At 39.1% G+C, this 19,120-nt stretch overlaps 1 protein-coding gene and 1 pseudogene across 1 annotated transcript in view; one reads left to right on the forward strand and one right to left on the reverse strand.

Moving 5' to 3' along the window:
• UTRN (utrophin) overlaps positions 1 to 19,120 on the reverse strand; it is a 1,623,662-nt gene that overhangs the window by 683,539 nt on the left and 921,003 nt on the right. The window lies entirely within an intron of this gene.
• Positions 9,771 to 10,993, forward strand: LOC101288022 (gap junction gamma-1 protein-like; annotated as a pseudogene).

The following is a 19,120-nucleotide window of genomic DNA, read 5'->3' on the forward strand; positions in this document are numbered from 1 at the left end:
GCTAGACAGACATGACAACATAAGGCAAATACACAGTGCTACCTTCCAGCAATTGGCTGTGTGTCTTCAATTAGGAGCAAATGCCTCAGAAGAATCAATCCCCTGAAATCTGGCCTTCATAACAATGAAAGTAAAAATGGCAACAAATGCCATACTTAATTGATATGGTTTCTTATTCTGTATTGTATCATTCCCAAATATCTGGCTTTTTTATGGGAATGGGTTGGTTTAGATAAAGAAAATATAACTATTTGGCAAACTATCTCAATAATTTTTAAAATGCTCATTCTTACTGCCTAGTAATTTTACTTCCATACAATAATAGAAAATTCAGACAATGACTTATACAGAGAGATACTCATTGACATGCTAGGGAGGAAAAAAACAAATAAATAAAACAGCAAGTCTGATAATCAAGCTGAGAAATTACTTCTATTTCTAGATGGAAATATCTTCTCTCCCAGAGCAATAAAAACAAAATTTTGGTAGAGATTAGAGAGGCTTAAATCAAGTGGTTAAAAAATGATTTTCTGTTGAAAATCATTGTGGGACACAGAGAAGGTGTGGAGAAGAGATTTTAAAAGGAGATAGGAGTAAGGATAAAAAGAAACAATAATGAAAATCTGGGAGTATGGAAAGACCCCATACATTTTACTTTTCTGAATCCCTGTTTCAGTTTAGTAAAATGGGCTCTAACTAATAGTAACTACTAAGTGACTGTAATTTATTATGTGTGAATATATGGGACCAGTATTCATTCTTATAAAATATAACAAGGGTTAAACATTTTAGGGTAAAAATGAGTTAGTCTTTGGGTGAAATGCGTAGGACAAAGTCTTTGGTGATGAAGTGTTAAAAACAACGGCACCCTTGTGGGTACCACCTTGTTCATCATTGGTGACCACATAATTTCAGTTTAGGAAGGGGAGTGGGAAGGCAATTTAGTTGGAAAGGGAAGGGAAAGTAGAATAAAAATAACAAAATTGTTTTCTTATTTTACTGCATATGAACTGAGAAAACATCAATCACACACGTCAAAGAATGATGGTAATAGAGTTGGTGATGGTGACCGAAGACATTTTGACCCTTCCCTGGAGTCAGCAATTTTCCTGATGGTCAGTAGCTTCCTGAGGAAGGCGAAATGGCCCAAGTTTAAGTGACATGGAATACAATTCAGTTTGAGTAACATTTCTGGTTTCCAGTGACATAAAGATAAACAATTTTTCAGATCTTTTTCACAAAAGATGACATATACGGTATGTCTTCATGTCATATCTACAAGGAGAAATCCTTTGATTGACTCATAAAGAAGAGAATTAGAAAATAGAAAAAAAAAGTGTCCCAATTATGAAAGGTATAAAGCTAGTACTTTCAGGTATTTTTAAATAATTGCATGTATATACATATGATATATAGATATGATTAGATATACATATCCTATTTAATCTACTATATATATTCTATTTAATCTACTATTTTTACCAGGTGAGTTAAAATCTATACTTTTTAAGATATAGATTTTAAATTTTTAAGATTTTAAAAATCTTTGTAATTCTATCAGTTTCACTTGACAAACAATATTTTGAAGATATGGTTGAGTGGCTTTTTAAAAATCATGGTGTAATATCTCCTTTTGTTTCTTTTAGTAACTTTTTTCCTTAAATTACTACTTTATCTGATAGTAATGTTATTTTGTTTAGTGTTTGTCAGTTGTATCTTTCACAGTTATCTTGTTTTAAACCTAACTTTTTGCTTTAGATATATTTCTCATAAATAGAATTTAACTCTTATTTTTAATCCAAATTGATATTACGTACATTTAAAACCCAACTCATCCATATCTATTATTACTATTGGCATATTTGAACTTATTTATGTTAACTTATTTTAGTTTTCTGTTTATTTTTTCTTTACTTTCTTTTTTCTTCTTTTCTTGTTATTCAATGTCAAGCAAGTAGCAAGACCCAAAATTTGAGTGTCTCATGGGTGAAAGTAAGTAATATAATGTTCTCACAAAGTATCATGCTTCTTGTTTGGTCCTTCACTGTCCATTTCCAGCACATTATATACTGTATTTTATCTCCTCTTGATGAAACAGTGAATGAAACTTGCAAAACAAACTGAGTGATACAACTGTGAAATAAGCCAGGGTGTTACCAAAGCATCAGTTCTCACAAAGCTTTTCTTAGGTAAGATACAGTTTAATGGTATAATTCTTATCATAAATTTCATACTCCATTGTCCTCCTGCCAATGTAATTATTGTTGAAATAATTAGAAGTTTCCCAAGTGGATGTTCACTGCCAAGGTAAGGAACTAATTAGATTCATGATCGACTTTTAAATTTTAATTACCTCATTTCTTTGAACAAATGTTTCTTACCTGTTTATATAAAAAGAACCTATAAAAGGTATACAAAAAGCAACGAAGAGGATGAAGTTATAATGTACATAATTATATGCATGCAAGAGCCTCCAAAATTATTGATGCAGCAAGGATAAAATGTAATTTTAAAATTTCCAGTAGGAACTTACCATATGGTAAGCAGTTTGCAGAAATTGCGTATGGGTTTATTCCATATGATCTGAAGCAATTTTAGGGGCAGAGAATATCATATCAAAGAGTATGCTCTTTTAAGTGTCAAAATAGAGCAATGTTAAATATTGTTGGCCTGAATGCTATGGTGGTGGTGGTGTAAGTGTGTGTGAGTGTGTTAAAGAGAAAGAGACTATAAAAGTAACTGACAACTTAATTAAAGTATATTCATTATAAATATTTAATTGGACTCTTAGGAGTTGATCATGTCAAAGCTCATTGGCAGTTAGAGACCATGGTTTTGATTTCAGTATTCTTAATATTTCTCCATCGAAAGAAGCCAGTAATGCAGAGTAGAAACGTTGACTCATAAAATATACTTTTAAAATTTTTATTTAGATATTTTTTAACAACTAATGTTTAATTCAGGTTTCATTTTAGCTCAGGAGTGTATATTTTATTTGGACTATTTCTCTGTTTTGTATCATTCACATTTGTTATATATTTCATTAATGAATAACAAATTATTCAGAAAGTTTTGATATCAAGTTCTTTTAGATTAGTAGCATTTGGTTAAACTTCTCAGAAACCTATTCTTTTGGACACTGAATTCTAGTTGTTATATGACCACATTGATGGCCTTAATATTTAGTGCAATGGAAAATTTCTAAACTCAGAGTGTGTTAACAAAAATCAAGTTTTTTTTTCAAATTAAGTGGGTTTTTTTTCAAAAAATTGAAGCCCTCTGTGCTGGTGAATTAAAATATGAGTCTCATGAGTCTTAATGAATATATTTGCTACAAGTTTATCATTGTACTTAAGGCAACTCACATCAAAATCTTTCACAACTATTCCTCCAATTTCTGAGATTTGATTCCTGTTTCTATTCATAGATCTCCATCTGTTTTCACTTTAAATTTTCTTTCATAACCTGTCTAAAACAGTTATATATCTTAAAAAGCATCTCATCAACTTAAAGGATATTAGCCCTAGAAGAACCTTTAGAAATATCCTAGTCCAGCAGAATATTTTTTGATCCAACACATCTGAGGGCTATAACTTCTGTTAGGAATGGAGGCTCACTGGACTGTAATTTTCAACAGTAAGGCGATGCATGGTAAGGGTGAGGAGAAGGGCAAGACTTTTAACAGAATTTGCATGGACAATGAGTGTGTATGGTTTTAAAAAGATACCCAAGAGATCTGAATATGTCCCCTCAGCTGAGAATCTTCATTCTTTAGGTAAAACAGCATGGGAGCAAATAAATCCCAGTTGTTTAGAACAGAACTAGAACTACAGCCAAAGTGTTCTGACCCTAATCTAATGCCCTTTCTTCAATACCATGTTACCTTCACTTATTCAAGTCCCATAAAATTTAGATTTCTTTCTTTGCATCAATATAAACTGACTTTGGGTAATTTAATTCAAAAAGAAAAAAATTTTAAGTACATAGGATTGCTCACGGAATTGAAAGGAAAATGCAAGAAGCAGGCTTCAGAGTAGCTCTGGGCACCTGCCCTCAGGAACAAAGAGATGTTCTCTCACTGGCCAGCATGAGTCAGGTCAACAGTTCATATGTCATTCGCTCATGAATTAAATTCAGCCAACAACCTGGGGTCTCCTGCCCATTTTTGGCAGGAGTGAAGTGAGGTATCTTGATCAGGAATCCCAAAACTGAAGATGGGTTGATTTCCTAAATAAAAATTAGGCTGTTAATATCCAAGGAAGGATGGACTGAAAGCAGACAGCCAGAGCAACACCTGTCCACTCCAGCACCCATCTTGTGAGAAGTCTCATTTCAGCAGAGTCTTCAAACCCTGCTTTTTGGTGACAGTCATTCCTGGCATGCTTTCTAGATGCCTGTGCTGTGGTCACGAGCAGAGATTCTCTTCCCCAACTTATGCCATTCTCCCACTTAAATCCTCCTTCCCCTTAGCCCCCACTCAACAGATGGGGCAAAGCACACAGTGGAGGAGGTATTCCTGGAAAGAAGCTTTATGGAAAGGAATAAAATGAGAATGAACAAAAACTGAACAGAAAACATTTAGCATTGGAGAGGAAGAATTTGTGGGAATTCATGCCAGCTCTTTTCTGTTTTCTCACTTAGAGCATTGACTGAGTGTTACTGAGCCCAAGCTCATACTGCTCGCTGCACGACAGGCCAATAAATAGAGAGACGAGTTGTTGAGGCAAGGAATAGAGACTCAATTCAGAAAGCCAGCAGACGGAGAAGATGGTGGACTAGTGTCCCAAAGAAACTTCTTGCCCAGGTTCTTTTATAGAACAAAGAGGGGGAGGTGAGGAAGTAAAGTAAAAGAGGGAATAAATTGTTGCAAACATTTCCTGATTCTGGCCATACTCTGGAGGGAAAGTGTTAATTACTTCTTTCCTACAGCCATTCACAGGTGGGCCTGGTCAGGATGTTTCCTGTGAACTAAACAAAGGTAATTTAGCTTAATGCTCAGGCATGAGAGGCAGGGTTCCCTGAGATGGGCCATTCTGTCTACTCTAAGCTACAGGCAACATCTCTTTAGTGATTAACTTGTAGCAAAAGCAATAGAATACAAAGGTTAAAGTAAAAAAAAAAAAACAAAAACAGATCCAATATGGAGTCAGACTTGTTCTTCCCTATTACATAAGGAGAAATTGTAGGAGTGTTGGAGTCAGTATGCAGCCAACTAGAGGTGATGTAAAGGTTCCGAGTAGCCTGTCCCAGAAGAAAGTCAGAAATGTGCAAGGACCAGGCCAGGGGACTGGACCATTGTCTCCTAGTTCTGCTCTTCTTCCCATGAGGCTGAGTGAAGGGAAGAGGAACTGGAATTGAGTGGTGAAGGACCAAGTGGGAATAGTGAATTCTCCGGGATTGTGGTGTGAATGCAGTTTACATTTTGATTATGGGGTCCATATGGAAGGTAGCTGAAAGAGGCTGGGGCATGGAACAGCTCAGCAACTGGAAGCTGTCATGTCAAAGAGCTGCTTTCTTGGTGTGCGGGATGTAGCTATGAGCAGACACAGGAGTTGTGATCACAGGGAGGACTTTTACCATTGAGGGTTCAGGCATGGAGTCTGGATGCAGCTGATTCATGTGTGTGGCTGAGGTGAAATGGGCATAATGTTGATAGGACAGGAGCAAAGTCTAAATTGAGAAAAAAATCACTCCCTCAGGTTAAGAAAATATCAAAAAATATGAATATAAAAATGAGTGATAAGAATTGATAAGTTATTGCCTTGAGTTGCACTTAGAGTCAAATTGTACTGGAGTCCCATCTAGCACATCCATCTTACAGTTCTTTTCTGGGAGAGTTATTCTTTTACCAGCATTTATGAATGCACTATGCTATGAAAAAAACACACTTACTGAAGAGAATTTTAGCCTCCAAGACTGACTAACTCAGAATTCCATTTTTAAAAAGCTATAAAGTGAAACAAAAGTGACAGACCAACTGCGTGGAATGCTAAAGGGTCAAAGCATTTGTGAGATTGCCAATTTTAGAACCATACTCCATGGCAGGAGATGAAAAAGTATGTTTTTCCATGTGAATCATAGCAGTACAGTTTTATAGACTACCTTGGGATTTGCTACTACTGAAAACCAGGATAGTAACACAAGCTTGAAACTCTAAGTAGGAGCCAGCTAAGGAGAAAGCCAAATTGAAATAAGTGAAGAGTAACTAAAACCGCTGGGAAATCTTATCTAAACTCCAGGCTGCACACCCACCCTGACAAGCTCCCTAAGCTTTGTAGGCAACACCAACCTAGTCTTAACATTGCCTCAGCCAATGCGCAGCCTGCTTGGCCAGGAGAGTGATTTCAGCCATTAGAAGATGAAGTTCAATTCTTCAACAGAGAGAATTTCTCTGTCCTCCAAACATCCTGTAGGAACTCTTTTTATAGATTTTTTTGTTTTGTTTTACCATTCTTTTCACAAAATACACTTATTCTGGGAATAGAGTGACAGTAAAAAAAGAAAAAAAAGGAAGAAAATCAATTTATATTTCCTACAACCTCTAAACATAAATCACCTTCATAGTGCTCTTGGTTTGCCTATTTTATAACAAATCACCTATAGTTTAATAACAAAAATAAAAGCACATCCTGTAATGCTCTAAACTTATAAGTAAAAGCATTCTGAACAGTTCTCCCTCAGGAAATATGGGATGACTTACTCTAAAATAGAAATACCCTTGTCTAGACTAAAGGCATGCCGTGTGCAAATTATTCCTGTAGCGGCAACACTCAGCTGTCTGATCTCTCATCATTGTCCCCATCCTTTGGGCTTTCTGCCATCCCTGTATTTATCTGCTCGGTTTTTAATTCCTTCAAGTCCTCGGCACTACTGCAGTTCAAAGTGAGCTGTTTTTATAATCCTTTATGAAACATAAAGCTGGGCTAGTAGTGGTCAAGTTTCATAAGAAAAACCATTGAGGAAATGCCAGTGGGAAACTGGACATCACCTAACATAGTCCCAATGGTCCTGCTTTAATATCATCACAAATGTTGGAAAATTGACTTCATTTTGTGCCAACAACAAATCTACACTAAAAACAGCAATGACCATAGGCATTCAGAATGATGGGCTGACTTCACTGAGGGTATTGTGTCCTAGACTCATGCTTCCATGTGGGAAGAAAGTGGTAACTCCTGTAGGGCCTCTGAATTTGGGGTTTTCGATTACTCCTGTTGGCAATTACTGACGACCTCCCTCCCTAAGTAAGCAGGGTCAAGACTGATTTCAAGCTCTGCAACTGAGAGTGGGTCATGATGGCGCTTCATTAGGGGGCACAGAGCAAAGTGGCACCAAAGTTTGTGTTATGGGGTAAGGCAGGCCCAAGAAGCCAGAGACCCGGTCAGGTCTAGAAAACGGGTGAAGAGCAAAAATGGGAACCAAACCAACAGCTTTGCAGTTTGGGTCAGAGGAGCATGAACAACTGGGCTTGGGAGCCTGCAGATTTACCTGAGCAGAAGAACTCAGGGCTGTAGCTCTCTATGAAGTGTCTGTGGCAGAGCAACTGGGAAGCAGAGGAGCCATTATGGGCTGTAAGAGGTTCAGTCATGAACAAACTAATCACAATCATCTCGGTGCATTTTTAGAATGAAATAAGATAATGTACGTGACAGTACTTTGGAAAGTGTAATGCAAATGGGAAGTGTCATTATTATTGCCATTAACGTCATTATCGTCATCATGAAGCCCAGAACATCTAATAAGTCTACACACTGGAAAAGAATGAAGAAAAAAAAAATAAGAATATGATTCTTTACTCAACAATTTAGATGCTAAATATCCGGCACAGATGTAATTAGAAGTAAAATGATTTCATTAATGTGTACAAAACCTAAATTAAAAATGTATCTCATGTACAAGTTTAGGGAAAATTTATATTAGTGGTGGAAGGCTAAGGCAGGTACATCTGTGGACCTAACGTGTTAAACGATGTCCAAGTACAATAGATAGTGCTTCTGTGAAAAATGTGGGAAGACTTCACATATCAGGAGAGATTTCAGAATCTTTTTAAACTTTATGAAACACAACTTTATGGTCCAAGTGAAAGCCCGCACATTGTCAGATCACATAGTTTTACACACAGAATGTTCTCCATTTCTTTTGATGTGTTCTGTCCTGGCTAATGAAAGTGAAACTCCTTAAGGGCAGACCCTAATCTTCCCTGATCTTGCATGCTGCCAGAAAAGTGCTAAGTACTCTGTAGGTATCTAATGAGTACTTGTTTGATTACAGCTGAAGTAACAGTGTACTCAGAGCAAGGCCAAGTATTGACCAAGGACAGAGCCTAAGTGCAGTGAATGAGCAGAGTAAATAGGAAACAGGAGACAAAGTAGGATACAGGAAAAAAAGAAGTGAACCAAACGAGGCCTTTGAAAAATGGTTTAAAAAACTAATCTTTTAGATCTGTACAAAGCCACCCTGAACTTTCTAGAATGAAAGAATAAAACAATAGGCTGAAAAAAACAGATACAGGGGCTATTAAGTGGACTGGGGGAAGGGTAGGATATTTTCAAAGGTATGAAGTCCAGCAAGAAGAAATTATAGGATGGACAAGGGATTGAGGAGGAAAGTGCTACGCAGAGGAATCTGACACCCAGGTGAACTTGCAGATCAAAGGATAGAGAAGACAAGAGAATGAAGTGTGCTATTTGTGTAATAGGCTGTTAAAGCAAAATTCTCTCTGCCTCAGTTTTGGTTGAAACCCCAAAGAAGGCAGGCAAAACTGAGGTGCTAAGTACCCCTTTCCTATTTCAAAGTATGATGATACATCCTGTATGCAGGAATTATACGGGGAATAAAAGACAAGCCAAAAAAATCTAGTGGTAGATAAGAGGTTGATGTTACAAAGAGGCAGGCCTGGTTTGGGAGATAATTTCTTCAGAAGTAGCTACTTGAGTGTTGTGGCATTCTTTCTCACCCCATCCCTACCAGAGGTCAGGAAAGGAGTGTACTTGTGCTTATTCCTCACATCAAGCAGAGACAGGTGAGCTTCAAGAAAGCCACTTGGAAAGCTTAACTTGGAAGTCTAGAGTTTGTGAGCTCAGAGACTGGTACCAGACCCACATCTAAAAAGGCAAAAAGGTGAGATGGTGGCTGGCCAGCTCTCCAGGACAGCAGAGCAGAAAGGGCTGCACTGGGAGTGGCTGGACTTGTGCTGAAGGTGGAAATGTGGAGAGAGCTGGCCTGGAGTTATTTTGATCCTGCCCAAGAGGCTCATCTGAAGGAGTAATAGGACTCCAGCAGCACCCAACCCAGACAGCATCAGTGCCATATCATGGTCTTATGCAGCAAGTAAACCTCTCCTGGTTTCACCAGTCCTCTCTCCTACTCACTCCATTTCTAGGGAGAAGGGAAAGGCTACCTAGAGAAAGGTGGCGGTGGAAAAGCATAAGGAACGGAAGTGGAGAGAGGGCTACCTAAGCAACCTACCACCCAGTCCCTTTCCCCACCATAGACCCAGGAGAAGAAAATAAGTGAGTCAGTCTAGCAGTGAGAAGTTTTTCATGTGAAAAACTTGCAGGAGTCAGCAGCAGGAGCGGCTTCGGCCTTGGCGGGAGACCAAGGTGAAGGCAACGGCGACGCGCGGCACGTGAGGCAGCGGCGGCGGAGGAGGCGGCCCCGGGAGACCCTGCCTACCAAAGAAATTTGGAAAACTTGTAAGCAAAACATTTCTCTAAGAAAATTTTGGGTTTCAGAAATTCTGGATACCAGGGCAAACCAATTCAGTCACCATGAGTAGGAGCTTCGTCACTTGCCTGCCGGAGGAGATCCACAACCACTCCACGTTTGTGAGGGAGATCTGGCTCATGGTATTGATCTTCTTCCGGTTTGTCCTTACAGCCGTAGAAGGAGAACCCATCTATTACGACGAGCAAAGCAAATTTGTGTGCAACACAGAGCAGCCAGGCTGCGAGAACGTCTGCGATGATGCCTTAGCACCCCTCTCCCACACGCGCTTCTGTGTGTTCCAGATCATCCCGGTGGCGACCCCCTCTGTCATGTACCCGGGCTATGTCATTCATAAGGTTGCCAAAACGGAGCACGGTGAAGCAGACAAGAAGGCCCATCGGAGCAAACCTTATGCAATGCATTGGAAACAGCACCAGGCTCTGGAAGAAACAGAAGAGGACCATGAAAAGGATCCCACGATGTATCCAGAAATGGAATTAGAAAGTGAAAAAGAAAATAAAGATCAGAACCAATCTAAACCTAAGCATGATGGGCAATGGCGGATTCGGGAGGATGGGCTCATGAAAATCTACCTGCTGCAGCTGCTGGCAAGGACCATGTTTGAGGTGGGTTTTCTGATCGGGCAGTACTTTCTGTATGGCTTCCAAGTCCACCCATTTTATGTGTGCAGCAGGCTTCCTTGCCCTCATAAGACAGACTGCTTTATTTCTAGACCCACTGAAAAGACCATCTTTCTTCTGTATGTATGGTGTTACAGGCCTTTGCCTATTGCTTAACATTTGGAAGATGCTTCATTTAGGATGTGGGACAATTCGAGACTCACTAAACAATAAAAGGAGGGAACTGGAAGACCCAGCTGCTTATAATTATCCTTTCACTTGGAATACACCATCTGCTCCCCCGACTATAACATTGCCATCAAACCAGATCAAATCCAGTACACCGAACTGTCCAGCAACACTAAGATTGCCCACAAGCAAAATAAGGCCAACATCACCCAGGAACAACAGTACGGCAGCCGTGAAGACAACTTCCCAGCTGACCTGGAGACTCTGCAGAGGTAAATCAAAATGGCTCAGGAACGCCTGGATCTGGCAATCCAGGCCTACAATCACCAAAATAACCCCCATGGTCCCCGGGAAAAAAAAGCTGGGTCCAACAAAAGCAGTTCTAGTAGCAAATCAGGGAATGGGAAGACCTCTGTCTGAATTTAATCTTGGCTGGGCTTAAAACTTGTGCTTTTCATAGTTCATGGTAAGCAGCGGCTCACTGAATAATGACTTCCACTGAGTAAACATTTGGCTGTGGTTATTTTCAGGGACACTGTTAGCTCATGATCCAAGCTCAGGGGACTCTGAAGGTGGGGCTGGGACAGGGGGAAGAGAAAGGGGAACACAGTGTTCCTGGACACATGTTCCAGCAATACACTTGCAGAATTTTACATTTGTGTCTTCCAGATCTGGAAAAGAACAGATATATTTAAATCATTCTCGTTGAACAGTTTTTGTATGTACAGTATTATGGTACTTTTTTTTTTTTTAGTATGAGAACTTTTTTTTATATTATTACATTGGACCACTGTACTTATACTTTTATATTAAAGGGGAAAAAAATCCTTAAGATAAAAAAACACCTCGCTTTTCTGTGGCCCTAAAGCTTTGTAACTATGGCCAATGGATAAAAGTTGCAGGGGCAATATTTATATATCAATATAAGGAAGGACATGCTTTTTAAAATTGAATAGATTTGACATACAACATTGTACAAATTTAAGGTATATGATATGCTAATTTGATACATTTATATATTGTAATATGATTGCCATTGTAGCAATATTTAGCACCTCTATCATGTTACATAATTATTCCTTCTTTTTAGTGGATGGGATAGTTAAGTTTTAGTCTCTTAGCAAGTTTGATGATTATAGTACACCATTGTTGTCTCTATTCATTATACTGTAATTTAGATCTCTACAGCTTATTTTCTAGTTTGTTTTCTTGAGAAACATCAGTCTTATCCCCCTGTCCCCCACCCCCTGGTATCCAACATATTACTGTTTGTTTTTTATGAGTTTGACTTTTTTAGATTCCACACTTAAGTGATATCATAGAGTACTTGCCTTTCTCTATCTGACTTAATCTCACTTAGCATAATGTGCTCAAAGTTTGTCTGTCACAAATGGCAGCAGGATACCCTCTTTCCTCACGCCTAAATAATATTCCATTGTGTGTGTGTTTATAACACACACACACATACATACACACACACACATACATACACACACATACATAAATACACACACACACATATATATATCACAACTTTTTCTTAACAAAATACCAAACTTCAGCATCAGAATTTGCTGAATTTCATCTCATGAGGAGTTCCTAGCATCACAGGAAGAGGAAATTTCCAGAATGGTTGCAGGATCTTCCTAATTTGTTTACTGTTAAGACTCTATGAGTAAAATTCATAAGACTTTGTTCCGGCCTTTCTTCAAGTACTGGATTTAACTTTACAGGACATGGTGGTGATTTCAAACTGCATAATAAAAATTTAGGTCTTCATTATATAAAGTTGTCATAAACATTTAATGGCCCCCAGAAATACTTAGGAAAATAATTTGGCCTGCTCTTGGTTAGAAATCATGCTCTGAAATACAGCCGGGTGGCTAAGTATTTACAAAGTTTTCTCCTCGACTTCCAAGTACTCCCTCCAGAAATTCTCTGTATTTAACAGCATCATTTCATTGAAACTGATCCAGGGTGGTGACCTTCAAAATGAGGATCATTTATCCCCCATGCGCTCCACTGTTCTTATGCTCTTCCCTCTTCACAGTCACTGTTGATTTCACCTACCTTAGTAAAATAGAAAATTGATAAGACATAAAGAAAACACCCTGGCATTTGTCACCATATTTAAATTACCATAGGATCCTATATGTCTGCCAAGGTGGAAGCAACCGATAGAGTAATGGTAGGGTTCAAAAACCACCCCAAGGGGAGCCAGGCAGCAGAGGACCCCAGATGCCTTCCCTTCCTTCTGTTGCCTCAGCAGCAGTGCCAGGCAAATCTCAAGGCCTATTGTGAAAACACATTTCCCTGCATCCTATAACCATGACAAGTACAACAGGATGCTCATTTATTTAAAATGACAGTTCCGACAGAAGTTATACGTTTCTCACTATTGATATAGGCAATGGAGTGGATGAGAAACAAACAAGAATCTTAGCCTCAGTCAACTTGTTGAATTCTTCCGTAAATATATTCTGAGTTCTGATTATGCGTTGAGCACAGTTCTGGGCTCTATGAGAGAGGCAAAATAGAAATCAGACATGATCCCCTATACTTTAAATTAATCTAAATAAGGGGCCAAAATCAAAGTCAGTGTTCGAGAAGAATGCTAAGCATTACCGGAATTCAGTAAAGAAGAAACATTAATTTAGTTTTTATCTGCAGAATCAGTTGGCGTGATAGGTATGTAATTTACCCACTCTTTTTTTACTCCCATGAATGATCTTGCATTTGATTCAACAAGCTTTTGTAAGATGCCTATGATATTTCATCTATAAGATATTTGTCAGGAATGTGTATATATTATGGGTACTTTGATTTTCAAATATGCATTGATTCAAAATTGTTTATTTTATATATAATTTAAATAATGTATGTATGCCAGCATTGTCAACATAAGGATAAAGTCTTTTATCAAGCCAACACTCTATCTGTGAAGGTGTTTTTGGAGGTTATATCTTCTCCTTTTCCTACTTTTACTATTGTAGAAAGAGTCAGAGTGTTTAAGCCATAAAGACATGAATTCAAATCCCAACTTTACTACCTACTAATTGTATATTCTTGGGCAAATTTTTTTATCCTCTTTGCGTATTAATATAAAGTAACATAAATAAAATGCTTGGCATATGTGCGTCAATGATTTTTGTAGCTGGATGATGTACATGGGCTTCATTGTACCATTGTTTATGTTTGAAATTTTCTTAGTAAAATACCTTCTCTGGTTCTCACTACGGGCACCCTCATTCTCTGGGTTATTTGGATTTGAAGACATGAAGTCAATGTGGGTATTGTCCACAGCTAACCCTTGTTAATTCTTCCCCTAAAATGTCCCTGACATCCTCTCCTTTTTTCCATGACTTCCAACAGTTCCAAAGGATTCCTTACTATCCTACTCCAATAAGTTCTTTACCACCAGCTTCATCTTACAGTATTAAGGTCATTATGTCGGTTACATGCTTTTCTACTGCCCCAAGGATTAGATTCCAATCCTAATTTGGCTCCTGTTTACTCTCAAGCCTCCCATTCCTCATCTTTAGGAGTACTCAGGCACACTATACTTGGTCATCCCTGCTTTGTTTCATTGTCCAGGAAAGCTTTTGTTCGCCCGTGTTTTCTACCCCTCTCCAAATCCTACCATTCCAGATCCAGTGCCACCTCACCCCCTGAGCCTTCTTTATAATTCCACGCCTCATTGATTTCCCCTCTTTTGACTCTCCACAGAATTGTCTCTCAATACCATCATTTGGATACTTGATCCCATTATTGTTTCATCTTCTAAGTGGATACGGTAGCAAGCGTCCAAGATAACTCCCAACATCTACACCCTTGTGTGTTCAACTTCCATATTGGAACAGGGTTGGCCTTTGTGACCCATAGAGTATGGCAGACATGACAGTGTGGGAGTCCCAGACTAGGTCATAAGCGGTATCGCAACTTAGCCTTACTCTCTTGAATCACTCACTTGGGAGACATGTCATAAGGACACTCATGCAGCCCTGTGGAGAGGTCCACGTGGATAGGAACCAATTTACCAGCATCAACTTGCCAGCCATGTGAGTGAGCTATCTGAGAAATGGATCCTTTCTCCAGAATCTAGTCAAGACCAACAGCCACATGAGAGGACTGGGGCAAAACTATCTATCTAAGCCACTTCCAGACTCCTGACTTACAGGAACTGGGAAAGATAATACATGATTATTATTTTTTAAGCCACTAAGTTCTGAGGTGGTGATTTAAATAATAAGTAGAAAAATAATAGTCTATAACTCACCTCCCAACTGCACTGTAAGCTCCTTCAGCATAGCATATTTGTTTAAATTTTTAAAATCCAGGCAATTATTCAGATACCATTCAACACTGTAGCAAAATTAGATACTGCATATGGGATTAGAGAAAGGAACCATCATTTATTGAATGTTTACTAAGGGACTTCACATATGCATGAGTTTTATATGCATCAAAATGGCTACATACATAGATATAGAACAAGATGCTCCCTAAATACATAAAACATTGTACTTGAGCTGTAAAGTTATGAAGTCAGTTTTTCTCTTTTATCATCACTTCCCAGACATGGTTTTTTAAGGGGGATTATGTGAGTGAGAGCATCTAATAAGCTATAAAGTGTTCTATAGACATAAGGCATCGTGGCTTGCATCAATTTATTTTTCTATCAAGTTAAAGTGCCTTAATACTTCTACTCTGGTACGTATTTTGCTTTGCTAAACTAGAATTAGACATGTCACTGTGATACAAACATCTCTGACTTTCTGAAAACCAGTGAAACGGCAAAAGAAAGAAGTGTCGTGGCTTTGGTACTGTACTGTCTCTTTGGTTGTTATGTGCCCAGCAGATGTCTGTTAACAATTGCAGTTGTCAAGGTCTCTGAAGGAAAGAGATGGCCCACTCACATGGGTAACTGAGGACAGTTTAAAAGGGTTAAGAGAAATGAGAGGAAAGGAGGGAACGGTTAATGGAATCCAGAGAAAGTAACTTCAGGAGAAGTCCCTCCAGCAGCTGTGGCCTTTGGTAGAGAATGTAGCCAACTGGTCGCAGCCTAACAGGGAGGGGCCAGAGGGAATCAATTCTTGGACTTCACCCTCCTTGTACATTTTCCTCTCCTGCCCATCCATGCTCCACACTGGCTGAATGCAAACCAAGCCAGAGAGTAAGGCAGTTAGCTGGGATGATGCAGTTTGTACTGATCAGCTTCCTGGGGCACAGAGCAGGATGGAGAAGAGAAGAGAATTAATTGAGGATGGGCAGTGGGAAATTTCCAACACAAAACGTAATTTTTTTTTTTTTTTTTTTTGCGGTACGCGGGCCTCTCACCGCTGCGGCCCCTCCCGCTGCGGAGCACAGGCTCCGGACGCGCAAGCCCAGCGGCCACGGCCCACGGGCCCAGCCGCTCCGCGGCACGCGGGATCCTCCCGGACCGGGGCCCGAACCCACGCCCCCTGCATCCGCAGGCGGACTCCCAACCACCGCGCCACCAGGGAAGCCCACGTAATGTTTTTTATATAATGGCAGAATAGCCCCTTTGATGTATGGTAGGCACAGAAACCAGAGATACATCCCAAGGGACAGCTAGACACTAGGGTTCATACCAGGCAGGGTCTCAGGTTCAAGATAAAAGGAGAAGTAAGGGATTATTCTCTCAAATAGCATGAGCGCGAGGAAGCAAGTGTCATTTTTGTTAATCATGAAAAAGTGCTTTAAGTTCCAAAAGGAATATTAAATACTTAACTATCTCAAAGGTCACTGCCATTTAAACTGGTTAGATACAACTCCTTAGCTACTTAGTGGTATAAATATCCGACCTACACAGAAGGTGTATGGAAAAATCACCTACAAGCTTCAGTCAAACTGACAGCATTCTCTATATATTCGTTTATAGCTTCTTGACTTGATGACAACTTTTTAGAATAATTTTAATAGTGTTAGTCCATGTCTCACATGAATAAAAGTTCACGTTTTAGTAACAAACACAACTAAAACATCTTTCCTATTTAAACTATAAAATTTATGTAATGCTAGTAAAGGGAAATATTTTTAGACACATAACTTGGAAAAATCTACTAAATGGCATTTTAGTTTAATTCATGTGGTACTTTTACAATTTTAAGTTGTGATAATCCTCCACAACTATAGGAAAGTTAGTAATTTTCTCATATTTTGCATAGGTGTGCAGAACTTACAGTAAATATGCATTTATGCTGTAGCCTTTTAAAACTTTTTTGATTTGCTCTCATTATGTCAGTGTGACATGATAAGCCTATAAAATATTCCTTATTATGTGGCTGATATTAGAGACTCTTCCAGGGTTATGTAGTCTCTGATAGGTTGCATGCTCAGTGATTGTAGTTTGCCTAAGACAGGTACTTTGGTTTAGTGTAAATGCCTGAGATTGCCCAAATTAGAGCAAATGTTTTAAATGATTTTAGTGCATGTCAATTGTCTCAATGTACCTCGGCCAGATTTATGAATATAATTTCATTGGAAACAAATCTCAAATGTTCCTTATCATCTGTAGAGCAGTTTTCTATTTTCCGATCTGGGGAACTTTACTGTTTAAGACAATGGCTAGTGAAATATAACCCTGGGTTCAGCCACAGATCATGGTGTCAGTATCTGCACACTTCGTATCGCCACCAGGCATGATTCTGATTTTCCCAACACTGTCCCAGCTCCTTCCTAGTTGAGCTTCCAGGCAAGTCTCCATTCCTTTCTTTTGGAAAATCATTGCTTCTTCTAGACTAGTGGTTTTCAAACTTGAGTCTGGGAGAATCACCTGAAGGGCTTGTTAAAACACACCTGTACTCCAGAGTTTCAGATTCAGTAAGTCCGGAATGTGGCCCAAGAATGTGCATTTATGATAATTTCCCATGTGAGGTTAATGCTGTCGGTGAGGGGTTCTCACTTTGAGAACCATCAATCTCATTTATCCCTGGGAAGATTTCTTCCCTAAACCAATACTGGCCAAAACATTTGTTACTCCTCCTATTCCTGAGACATTCTATTTCCCTAGAAAATCCACTGTCTCTGACTCAACGCCATTACTTATGCTGCATTCACACCGCCTGCCCAGCTATTGCATTTTATCTGACATTTTCGTAGCTGCCATTAGAGGAAGGAATTCCAGTCCGATAACAGGCAATTCTCGTTTATGTATATGCATTTGCTAAAGCATTTATCAGATATTATTCCTATTATCACTTTCACATGTCATGGTTGCCTCCTTAACAGTGGAAATTAAATGGCAATGATAGATGCAATTTCAGTAGCAGCACCCTTATTCTGAAGCACCACCATTAGAACCCTAGATCTAGCATTGTATTAAATCTTTTATATGAAAAGAAAAAAGTTATCTGAGGCTTCCTATGTATTAGCTTAGACCATTTAGGAACTTATATGTTCACCTTGCCATGGCCACCTTCCTGTTCTGGAAGAAGATAAAAAACAGTGTCTTTAGTTCATTTTCATACTAATCAAATTTTTAAAAAATCCTTTGGTTGTACAAAAATCAGCAGCCTTTGGCAGCAACAGCCTTTGGCTTCTGGCTACAAATATTATTTCAACAGTAAAGAGGCCTGCATTAATAATCTGAAAAAGAAGAAAGAAAATTATTTGATTCTTTTCATGGTGTTAAATATAAACAGAATTTAAATATACAATGGTTTTGTGTGTGTGTGTGTGTGTGTGTGTGAAGAGGTTTCTCCATTATTAAATATTCCTCCTAAGAATTTTTAACAAGCAATTAATGTTCATGGGTAGCCAATTTCAAATAATACTGAAGGAATAATTAGACTGAGGAAAAGTTGTAAACTGGTAATAACCACTCGTGTAGCTTACAGTAAAATAAATTTAACACAAAAAAACGGTGGTATACTAGAAAACAGCTTTTCAACAATCTCCAGAATGACTATTTCTGACCTGGATCCTCTCTAACCTCATAGTTCTCCCATTTGGTTATAGCCCCAAGTTTATGAGTTGACATTAAATTCAACAACTTCTTTCAGAGGCAAACTAGATAAAATAATAGTCCTGGTTCTTATTCTTTGGAATTAAAGAAATAATTTTGTATATTTCTGCTGCTTTATTTTTTTCATATTTAGAAAGGAGAGTTCAAAACTGACTTTGAAAGGATGGTCTGCAGGTGGGAGACACTCATGTCTGCAACTCAGGAGATCCTGAAAGGGCCCTATACTTGGCTCCAGCCATGGTCAGGGACCAGGCCAGCTCATTCAGGAAAGTGGCGGGAGACACACCCATCTATGCCTCTAGAGCCATGTCTGCAGAACTTAATCTTAGCTGTGGAACCTACAATGGCCCTGGCGCTTGGACCCAGGCTTACTCAGCCATGGTCCAGGGTTAGTCCTGCCCACACAGAGACCCATCCAGTGACCAGGCAGCAGCTTTCCCAGGGGCTTGTGGAAGCCACATAGACTACACACCTGGTAATAAGCCTGCTGTCTGAGGACCCGACTGTGGATCCTGAAGTAGATCCATGTCCCAGTGCCACCCCACTGAACAAGGTACTGGAGGCAATCCCATCTACCCAGGCACCAGACAGGATCCATGCCCATCCAAGTCCCTGG

Source organism: Orcinus orca, chromosome 12 (genome assembly GCF_937001465.1).
Source record: "Orcinus orca chromosome 12, mOrcOrc1.1, whole genome shotgun sequence".
Lineage (NCBI taxonomy): Eukaryota > Metazoa > Chordata > Mammalia > Artiodactyla > Delphinidae > Orcinus > Orcinus orca.